This window comes from Theropithecus gelada, chromosome 2 (assembly GCF_003255815.1).
Source record: "Theropithecus gelada isolate Dixy chromosome 2, Tgel_1.0, whole genome shotgun sequence".
Taxonomy (NCBI): Eukaryota; Metazoa; Chordata; class Mammalia; order Primates; family Cercopithecidae; genus Theropithecus; species Theropithecus gelada.
Genome location: NC_037669.1, coordinates 42,334,000 through 42,345,687, shown reverse-complemented (window position 1 = coordinate 42,345,687; position 11,688 = coordinate 42,334,000). Strand labels below are relative to the sequence as shown.

At 38.7% G+C, this 11,688-nt stretch overlaps 1 protein-coding gene across 1 annotated transcript in view; it reads left to right on the top strand.

The window, feature by feature from the left end:
- KPNA1 (karyopherin subunit alpha 1) overlaps positions 1-11,688 on the top strand; it is a 99,502-nt gene that overhangs the window by 13,564 nt on the left and 74,250 nt on the right. The gene's annotated exons all lie outside the window — the stretch shown is intronic.

Genomic DNA, 11,688 nt, shown 5'->3' with positions numbered 1-11,688 from the left:
TGTCTGTTGGCTGTATGAATGTCTTCTTTTGAGAAATGTCTGTTCATATCCTTTGCCCACTTTTGGATGGGGTTGGCTGTTTTTTTCTTGTAAATTTGTTTGAGTTCTTTGTAGGTTCTGGATATTAGCCCTTTGTCAGATGAGTAGATTGCAAAAATTTTCTCCCATTCTGTAGGTTGCCTGTTCACTCTGATGGTAGTTTCTTTTGCTGTGCAGAAGCTCTTTAGTTTAATTAGATCCCATTTGTCAATTTTAGCTTTTGCTGCCGTTGCTTTTGGTGTTTTAGACATGAAGTCTTTGCCCATGCCTATGTCCTGAATGGTACTACCTAGGTTTTCCTCTAGGATTTTTATGGTATTAGGTCTAACATTTAAGTCTCTAATCCATCTTGAATTAATTTTCGTATAAGGAGTAAGGAAAGGATCCAGTTTCAGCTTTCTACTTATGGCTAGCCAATTTTCCCAGCACCATTTATTAAATAGGGAATCCTTTCCCCATTTCTTGTTTTTGTCAGGTTTGTCAAAGATCAGATGGCTGTAGATGTGTGGTATTATTTCTGAGGACTCTGTTCTGTTCCATTGGTCTATATCTCTGTTTTGGTACCAGTACCATGCTGTTTTGGTTACTGTAGCCTTGTAGTATAGTTTGAAGTCAGGTAGCATGATGCCTCCAGCTTTGTTCTTTTGACTTAGGATTGTCTTGGAGATGCGGGCTCTTTTTTGGTTCCATATGAACTTTAAAGCAGTTTTTTCCAATTCTGTGAAGAAACTCATTGGTAGCTTGATGGGGATGGCATTGAATCTATAAATAACCTTGGGCAGTATGGCCATTTTCACGATATTGATTCTTCCTATCCATGAGCATGGTATGTTCTTCCATTTGTTTGTGTCCTCTTTTATTTCACTGAGCAGTGGTTTGTAGTTCTCCTTGAAGAGGTCCTTTACATCCCTTGTAAGTTGGATTCCAAGGTATTTTATCCATATACAAATTTTATATGCTGATATCTTTTTTTTCTTTTTTTTTTTTTTTTTTTTTGAGATGGAGTCTTGCTCTGTTGCCCAGACTGGAGTACAATGGGGCATGGGCCATCTCAGCTCATTGCAAACTCCACCTTCTGGGTTCAAGTTATTCTCCTGCCTCAACCTCCTGAGTAGCTGGAATTGCAAACGCCTGCCACCATGCCTGGCTAATTTTTGTATTTTTAGTAGAGATGGAGTTCTGCCATGTTGGCCAGGCTGGTCTTGAACTCCTGGACCTCATGTGATCTGCCTGTCTTGGCCTCCCAAAGTGCTAGGATTACAGGCATGAGCCACTGTGCCCAGCTATATTTTGATTTCTTAAGTCATGAAATACTTTTCGAAAGTATAGAGAATAATGTAGGTTGGGTTTTTGTTCCCAGCATTCAGATTTTTCATGTTAGTGTTCTGTTTTCTCAATGTATTTCAAACGTTTCCTTTAACCAGGCCCTCATACTGGAACTTTTAGGTTGTTTACAATCTTTCACTAGAATAATCACACTGCAGTGAACAGTCTTGCTCGTTTTATTTCCTTTATGTACATACCAGAAGTGGAATTACTGAATTCAGGGTTTGAGTTCTCCAAGTCCTTGACAAATATTTTCCTTTAAGTGTTTTGATATTGAGAATGTCTTTGGAGAACTTCCCAGCTTGGGAATCTATAGATACTGGGAGTTGGGGGGTCAGAATTTGGGTCAAAGGTTATGATAAACCTCTCAAAGGAAAACATTTGAAACTGGGCTGTGAAAAAAAATACGTATTGCCGTTGGATTATTGGTTAGAGCTATAAGATGAGGCCAGAAATGAACACCTATGAATCATATGTCTGCCACATTGACTTCTCACAGGAAAGGCTTTATTGCAGGGTTTTTCAAACTTTCCTTTCATTGAACATTGAAATGCTGTTAATAAAAATAAAGCTACTCCTTAATTATCTTGTAGGAAAAGAATGGGTAGGATATTTCATATTTTAATTTTCTTCTCTAATTTCTATTGAAATCTTAAACAGAACTACTACCGTTTGACTAGAAGCTGTTAACGTGAATAATTTATATTTTCAAATGAACTGAACACTTTATACTTACACTCACACTTATTTAAATTCATAACTTTTTTGTAGTCATACTTTCTTGTAGTTTTGGTTTTTAATAGTAAATGCATATCATATACTTTCTAGTAAAATTATGCCTGATTTATATGGTAGCATTAAGTGTATTAGCATTTCAAGTTGTTCCACAAGAGTATTAAGGATTTTAAATATTCAGAACATTTAGAATGTGTTTGAGATTTACTGATTGGGTGAGCTGACTCAGTGCACTGAATATATAACATCTTGAATATAATGAAAATATAAACTCACTGTTTTGGATTTAGATTGGTGGAGAATGGCATTGAATGAATCCAGACAAAAGGATCTTGCAGGACCAAGAAGTTTAGACTTGATCTAAGAAGTGGTTAAAAACACTGTAGTTCGTTATCCGTTGAAGTAATACAGTGAAAAGGGTATTGAGATTAATCTAAGGGCTGTGTGAAGGATGAATTGAGAAGCAAAGAGTCTGAGGTTAAGAATGCTGGTTTAGAGCTGTTGTAGTTACCTAGTTGTCAGTTGACACAGACTTGAGCCAGGCTGGTGGCAGTGGGAATAGATAGGATCAGATAAAATCAAAGACTTTGGATAGAATAAGCAAAGTTTGATAATTGAGTAAGTGAACATGAAGGAGAAAGTGGGAGATCTCTTTTTGAAAGAATAGAGTGTGTTTCTATTTCACCACCAGTATTGCATCTTGTTTTTAAGTTTATTGCTTCTTTGGCTTTATTTCTCTGGAAAACAAGAGGAAGTTTAGGTGTAATGGCTTTAATTTTGAAGGCTTCTGATTCCTGAGAGGGTACTTTGAAAAGTAATTGACGGTAACTTACAGTTTTTAATTAGTAGCTTAGGTGATAACACCTAAAAATACTTGCTTAGGATAAACTAATTTTCTCAGACGATTACTTTGTTATTCCTCTTATCACAGACATAGAAATTTATTTCCTTTCTTTCCTGTCAAAGCTGTCTTCAGTCCAACTTCAGCCTTCATTTTCAACTGTGTTTTACATAGTTTTAAAAATAAAACTTGTGCTCTACTATAGTGATTTTCAACTGCAGATGCATATCAGAATTCGCTGGGGTTTTTTTTGCTGTTCTTTTTTTTTTTTTTTGAGACATGCGGTGGTACAATCCTGACTCACTGCAACTTCTGCCTCCCGGGTTCAAGGCATACTCGTGCCTCATCCTCCCAAGTAGTTGGAATCACAGGTGCATACCACCACACTGGCTAATTTTTGTATTTTTCGTAGAGTCAGGGTTTCACCATGCTGGTCTCGAATCCTGACCTCAAGCCTGCCCCTTGGCCTCCCAAAGTGATGTTATTACTGGTGTGAGCCACTGTGCCTGACCCACTTAGGGATCCTAAAAGGAAGAAAAACCCAGAGGTGTCTGCTTCAGACACATTGATTAGACTCTTTAAGAGGGACATTTGAGGTGTGTGTTTAAAAAATTCTCGGCCGGGCGCGGTGGCTTACGCCTGTAATCCCAGAACTTTGGGAGGCCGAGGCGGGCGAATCACGAGGTCAGGAGATCGAGACCATCCTGGCTAACAGGGTGAAACCCTGTCTCTACTAAAAATACAAAAAATTAGCTGGGCGCGGTGGCGGGTGCCTGTAGTCCCAGTTACTCAGGAGGCTGAGGCAGGAGAATGGCGTGAAGCCGGGAGGGAGAGCTTGCAGTGAGGTGAGATTGTGCCACTGCACTCCAGCCTGGGTGACAGAGTGAGACTCCATCTCAAAAAAAAAAAAAAAAAAAAAATTCTCTCCCAACAGAACAAATGTAATCCCCTCTCCATCCTAAGAGGGGACAACCAGTCTCATTTATGGATACTGGTGAGGAGATACTTATGTTTTAAAAATCTCTCTCTCTCTCACCCAAAGTCTAAATACATCCATTGAGTAATACAGTGAAAGGAGTGAAACTTAAAAATCTCCTCACCAGTATTCATAAATGAGATTGGTTGTCCCCCTTAGGGTGGGGAATCTAAATACACACATACATGCGCACGCGCGTGTGCAAACACACACACAATTTCTTAGAGCGGTTTTGGGTTCATAGCAAAATTGAATGGAAAGTACAGGGTTTCTGTCAACCCCTTGCCCCACGTGAATGTAGACTCCCCCACCATCAGCATTGCACAAGCTCCAGAATGGCTCATTTGTTACAAGTAATGCTGTAGACTGAATGTTTATGTCCCCTCACAATTCATATGTTGAACCCAGTCTCCAGTATGGTAGTGTTTGAAGATGAGGCCTTTGGGTGATGATAATGGAGCCCTCATGAATGTAATTAGCGCCCTTTCACGAGATCCCAGAGAGTTCCTTAGCCCCTTCTGCTATGTGAATACACAGTGAAAAAATGGTCATCTATGAACCAAGAGGTGGGCCCTCACCAGATACTGAATCAGCCAGGATCTTGATTTGGACTTTCCAGCCTCCAGAACTATGAGGAATAAATTTCTATTGTTTATAAGACACCCAGTTGTTGGTGTTTTGTTACAGCAACCTGAACAGGCTAAAACAATTGATGAACCAACGTTGGCACATCATCCTCACCCTAAGTTCATGGTTTACATTATGGTGCATTCTTAATGTTGTACATTCTTTGGGTTTTGACAAATGTGTAATAGCCTGCATTAGCTACTATTGTATCCTATGGAATAGTTTTCCTGCCCTAAAATTCTTCTGTGTTCCACCTATTCATCCTGCCTTCCCCCAAACACCGGGCAGCCACTGGATTTTTTGTTTGTTTGTTTCTGGTTTTACCTCTTCCAGAATGTCATATAATTGGAATCATAGCCGTGTTTTTTTTCAAACAGCTCTCAATGTGGCAAATACAAAAAACAGAATTGGAAAAGAGTAATATACACCATCACCAAGTGTGTTTATCCAAAGAAACAGGATCATTTGGTATTAGGAGGTCTATTAATATAATTCACCATATTTAATAGTTCAAAAGAGAAAAATAATGACCATTTTAATAACTCCCAAGTATAAACTATACAAGGGCTACACAGTGGGAAGTATGCTTTTACATGTTCTTCTTCACCTTATGAGGTATCATTATCTCCATTGTAGTGATGAGGAAACAGGCTCACAGAAGTCTACTATCTTCTGTATGTCATTGTTCTGTGAAGCAAATTTGAACACGGGACTTGTGGAAGGCTAGGCTTCGTTCAACTTGCTGCCTATGACATTTTAATAAAAAAGCAGATGAATATTTATTTTTTGTGTAACATTTGTTTCCTTTTAGATTTTTAAAAAAGGTTGAAATCATTTCAAAGTACAAAAACGTTTTAGAAGTGCACGAGACTTTCTTATGCCTTCATTGACATTTCTCAGTTGTTTGTTTCATCTTTTGCCTTATTTATCATTTATTCTTTTCTCTCTCTCTCTCTCTCTCTCTCTCTCTATATATATATATGCATGCTTCCAACGCTGGCTTTAATTGCTTACCCTTACAGCTCCACATTGAATACAGACTTCTAAGTTACTTCCTTAAGACTAATTTTAGGTTTTTGGTCTTGTTAGACTTTACTGTTGGCTTTTTCCTTTATTTGACCTGAAACTGAAACTTATGAATCTTTTTTTTTTTGTTTTGAGATGGGATTTTGCTCAGTGGTGTGATCTTGGCTCACTGCAGCCTTGGCCTCCCAGGCTCAAGTGATACTCCCACCTCAGCCTCCCAAGTAGCTGGGACCACAGGTGCCTGCCACCATGCCTAATTTTTTTGTATTTTTTGTGGAGACAGGGTCACTACAAAACTACTCCGCTCAAGTGATCCTCCCACCTTGGCCTCCCAAAGTGCTGGGAATACAGGTGGGAGCTACCATGTCCCACCCGGATTTTGAATTTGAGTCATCATTGCAACACTGCTATTATTGTGCCATATTGTGATATTTCATAGCTAAAATGCTGTGTGCTTCAGGAAACCAGCATTCTTTATATCATTTTTCAGCAGCTTTAAATATGATTCCCTTGGAATTATTCACAAGTTCTCATCTGTATTACACCCACCTTTTAGTCTGATAAAGTTTCTGCCAAATTTCCATTGGGTAGATATATTAATCTGTTCAGGCTACCATAACAAAATACTGCAGACTGGGTGGCTTAAGCAGAAGTTTATTTTCTCACAGTTCTGAAGGCTAGAATTCAAGATCAAGGTGCCAACAGAGTTGATTTCTGGGGACTCTCTCGCTTGTAGACAGCTGCATTCTTGTCTGCTTGTACAGTCTTTCTCTGTATCTCTCAGAGAAGTCTCTAGTGTCTCATTCTCTTATAACGATACCAGTCTTATCAGGGTAGGACTCTCATGACCTCCTTTAACTCTGCCTCCTAAAAAGTGCTATAACTAAATACAAGTCACACTGGTGGTTAGGGTGTCAACATAAGAGTTTTGGGGGGACGACACAATTCAGTCCATGTCAGTAGATCACTGGGTGTGTAATGAGACCTGCGTTCATATCCTAGCTCTATCTTTATTAAGTGTGTAACCCTGGCCAAGTCACTCTGCGCCTTCTGATTGCTTACCTGTAAAGGGTAAGAATAATTTTTGCCATAAAGGTTTGTTAAGAGATCCAAGTAAAATAGAAGATGTGATAGCATGTTATGAATTAGTGATTCTCAACCCAGGTTTGCATCAAAATCATCATCATGTAAGTAAGTATGCAGCTTTTAGCATAATAAAGAGCACTGCTGACCCACTACCCGGTAAACTTTGGGTAAAGTGTTTCAAAAACAACCATGGAAAGCCTCTGGAAATGGTCCTAGGACATACGCAGTAAATGAATGAGAGAAGCAAAAACTGACAGAAACAGAGAGAATTCAATAATAAGAGTTGGAGACTTTAGTACCCCACTTTCAATAGAGGACAGAACAACTTGGTGGAAGGTCAAGAAGGAATCAGTACAATAAACCCACTAGACCTAACAGACATGTATGGACCACACTACCAGTCAGCAAGTCAAAAATATGTATTTTCAAATGGAAATATGTATATCTTGGAAATATGTATTTTCCAGGATAGGAAGTGTTACGTGCGCATTTTGCGTTTTACTGGGCTACAAAACAAGCTAGATAAATGTAAAAGGATTAAATTGATACAAAGCATGTTCTTTGATCACAATGGAAAGAAATTAGAAATCAGTAACAGTAAGAAATTTGAGAAACTCACAAATATGTGGAAGTTAAAGAACATACTCCTAAATAACTGGTGGGTCCATGGAGAAATCAAAAAGGAAATCAGAAAACACTTTGGGATAAATGAAAATGAAGACATCATGTAGGAATACTTAGGGATACAGCTAAAGCAGTGCTTAAAAGGAAACTTAGTCGTGAATGCCCTTATTAAAAAGAAAGGAGGCTGGGTGTGGTGGCTCACACCTGTAATCCCAGCACTTCGAGAGGCGGAGGTGAGTGGATTACTTGAGGTCAGGAGTTTGAGACCAGCCTGGCCAACATCGTGAAACCTCATCTCTACTAAAAATACAAAAATTAGCTGGGTGTGGTGGCAGGTGCCTGTAATCCCAGCTACTTGGAAGACTGAGGCAGGAGAATCACTTGAACCTGGGAGGCAGAGGTTGCAGTGAGCCGAGATCGTGCCACTGCCCTCCAGCCTGGGCAATAGAGTGAGACTCTGTCTCAAAAAAAAAAAAAAAAAAAAGATCTCAAATCAGTAACTTAACTTTCCACTTTAAGTGACTGAGGTAAGAAGAACAGAGCAAGCAGAAAGAAGCAAATAAAGAGTAGAGTGAAAATTAATGACATAGAGAATAGGAAAACAATAGAGAGCATTAAAGATGAATAAAATTGACAAATTTTAGCTAGATTGAGAAAAAACTCAACATTTTTCAGATTACCTAGGCACAGTGGCACATGCTTGTAATCCCAGCACTTTGGGAGACCGAGACAGGAGGATCACTTGAGCTCAGGAGTTTGAGACCAGTTTCCCACGTGCTGAGACCCCATCTCTATCCCCCCAACGCCCCCCCCCCCCAGTAAATAATAATAATTTGGGCAAGTGCCTGTAGTCCCAGATACTTGGGAGGCTGAGGTGGGAGGATTGCTTGAGTCAGGAAGTTGACGCTACGGTGAGCCATGATTGTGCCACTGCACTCTCCAGCCTGGGCAACAGAGAGAGAGTGTCTGGGGGGGAAAAAACTAGAAATGAAAGAGGGGACATCACTAGTGACCTTATAAAAATTAATAAGATTATAAAGAAATACTATTAACAGTTGTGGCTGGGCATGGTAGCTCATGCTTATAATCCCAGGACTTTGGGAGGCTGAGGCGGGTGGGTCTTCTGAGGTCAGGAGTTTGAGTCCAGCCTGGCCAACATGGTAAAACCCTGTCTCTATTAAAAATTCAAAAATTAGCCAGGCGTGGTGGTACATGCCTGTAATCCTAGCTACTCTGAGGCTGAGGCAGGAGAATGGCTTGAACCTGAGGTACAGAGGTTGCAGTGAGCCGAGATGGCGCCACTGTACTCCAGCCTGGGCAACAGAGTGAGACTCTGTCTCAAAAAAACAAAAAAACAGTTGTATCCCAGTAAATTAAATGGCTTAGATGAAGTGCACAAATTTTTGGAAAGACAAAAACTACCAAAACTGACTCAATAAGTAACAGACCATGTGAATAGACCTGTAACATGTGAAGACATTGAATTAGTAGTCACAGAACTGCCTGCAAAGAAAAAGCCTACGCCCATATGGCTTTACTGCTGAATTTTACCAAATATTTAAAGAAATAAAGAATATAATTCTTCACAAAATCTTCCTGGGGAATACTTTCCAACTCATTTTATGAAGCCAGTATCACTCTGATATCAAAGCCAGACAAATATATCACAAGAAAATATAAACCCTTTTTTTTTTTTTTTTTTTTTTTTTTTTTTAAGAGACAGGGTTTCACTGTCACCCAGGATGGAGTACAGTGGTGTGATCATGGCTCACTGCAGCCTGGAACTCCTGGGCTCAAGCCATCCTGCTGCCTCAGCCTCCTGAGTACCTGGGACTACAGGTGCACACCACCAGCCTGTCTGATTTTTATTTTTTAATTTTTTTGTAGAGATGGAGTCTCACCATGTTCCCCAATCTGGTCTTGAACTCCTGGTTTCAAGTGATACTTCTGCCTTGACCTCCCAAAATGCTAGAATTATAGACATGAGCCACTGTACCTGGCCCTTGTGTGTTAAAAAAAAACCCAAAAAACAAAAAAACAACACATTGTAATTTCAGTAGGCACAGAAAAAGCATTTGACAAAATCTGACACTCTTTATTGATAAAACAGTCAACTGAGAATAAGAGGGAACTTCTCAGCCCGATAAAAGTGCATTCACAGAAAATCCAAAGGTAACATCATACTTAATGTAAAAGACTGCTTTCATTCTAAGGTCTAGCATAAGACAGGGATGTCTGCTCTATTTCTATTCAACATTGTATTGGAGACTCTAGCCAGGGTAGTTAGACAAGAAAAAGAAATAAAAGACATCAAAATTGGAAAGGGAGAAGTAAAGCTATCTGTTTGTAGATGACATGATGTGTATCAGATAAAGCATTAGCAACAATTAAATAAGCAGGATTGTAGAATACAAGATCAATATACAAAAATCAATCATATTTTTCTAGATTTGTGATGAACAATCTGAGAATTAAAACAATTTCATTTCCACTGGCATAAAATTAAATACTTAGGAATGAATTTAACAAAAGTATAAAACATACTCTGAAAGCTACATTATAGACAGAAATTAAGATCTAAATAGAACTCCTATCTTAAATAAGTGGAAGATTTAACATTAAGGTGCTGGTATTTCCCAAATTGATCTACAGATTCAGTGCAGTCTCCTATCAGAATCATAGCTGACTTCTTCATAGAAATTGACAAACTGATTCTAAAGTTCATATGGAATTGCAAGGGATCAATAATAGCCAAAACAATGTTGAAAAAAGAACCAAAAAAGTAAGAAGACTCACATTTTTCGAGTTCAAAACTTGCTTTAAAGCAATGGTAACCAAGACAGTGTGGGGCTGGCTGGCACAGGGATACACATAGAGATCAGTGGAATATAATTGAATGTCAAGAAATTAAACCACATATATGTATATAGTCAGCTGGTTGTCAACAAGGTGCTGTCATGGTCTGTTTGGGTTGCTGTAATGAAATACCGGAGACTAGGTGGTTAACAGACAATAGAAATTTATTTCTCACAGTTCTGGAGGCTGGGAAGTCCAAGATCAAGGCACTGGCAGATTCAGTGTCTGATGAGAGCCTGCTTCCTGGTTTACAGATGTCTTTCTTTTCTCTGTGTCCTCACATGGCTGAAGGAGCACATGAACTCTTTGGGGGTCTCTTTTTAAGGGCTTTAATCCTATTTATATGGACTCTATCACTAAGGGCTAATCATCTCCCAAAGGCTTTACCTTCAACCTCTATCACATTGGGAGTTAGGATTTAACATAAGAATTTTGGGTGAGACACACATTCAGTCTGTAGCAGGTGCCAAGACCATTCTGTGGAGAAAGAGGAGTCTTTTCAACAAGTAGTGTTGGGATAACTGGATAGACACAAGCAGAAAATGCAGTTGGACTCTCATATCATGCTACAAACAAAAATTAACTCAAAATGGATCACAGATTTAAATGTAACAGGTAAAACTCTTGGAAAGAAGTACAAGGTTAAGGATTCTTGGATATGACACCAAAAGCATGCACAACAACAACAAAAAACAGATTAATTTGGACTTTATCAAAATTAAAACTTTTGTGTTTCAAAGGACACCAAGAAAGTGAAAAGACTATGGAATATATTTGAAAAGCGTATCTGATAAGTGACGCTTATCTAGAATGTAAAAAGAACTTTTACAACTCAATAATAAAAGGACAGCCTAATTTAAAAATGGGCGAAGGCTCTGAATATACTTTATTTTAATGGGAGATACACAGTTAACACATATATATGTGAAAAGATGTTCTATCTCATTTGTCATCAGGGGATTGCAACCCAAACCTACAATGAGATGCCACTCACACCCGCTAGGATGATTTCAATGAAAGTTTTAATAGTAAAGTGCTGGCAAGGATGTGGAGATACTGCAAGCCTTATATGCTGCTGATGGGAATATAAAATGGTACAGCCACTTAGGAAAAACAGTTGAGCAGTTTCTTAAGCAATTAAACATAGTTACCATATGACCTAGCGATTCTAGGTATGTAACCCAGAGAAATTAAAACGTGTAAAACTTGACCACAAATGTTTGTATAAGTGTTATTCATAATAGCTGAAAGGTGGAAACATTCCAAATGTCCATTTGGAATTCAGCCTAAAAAGAAATGAAGTACTGATATATGCTACAACATGGATGAACCTTGAAGACATGCTAAGTGAAAGAAGCCAGTCACAGAATATTGCATATTACATGATTCTGTTCTGTTCATGTGAAATGTCCATAATAGGGACGATAGCTCAAACAATACAGCATTTCTTTTTGAGGTGATTAAAATGTCCCAAAATTCACTGTGATGAAGGTTGTACAAGCTGTAAATACACTAAAAGCTGTTGAATAGCACATTTTAATAAAACTGTTAA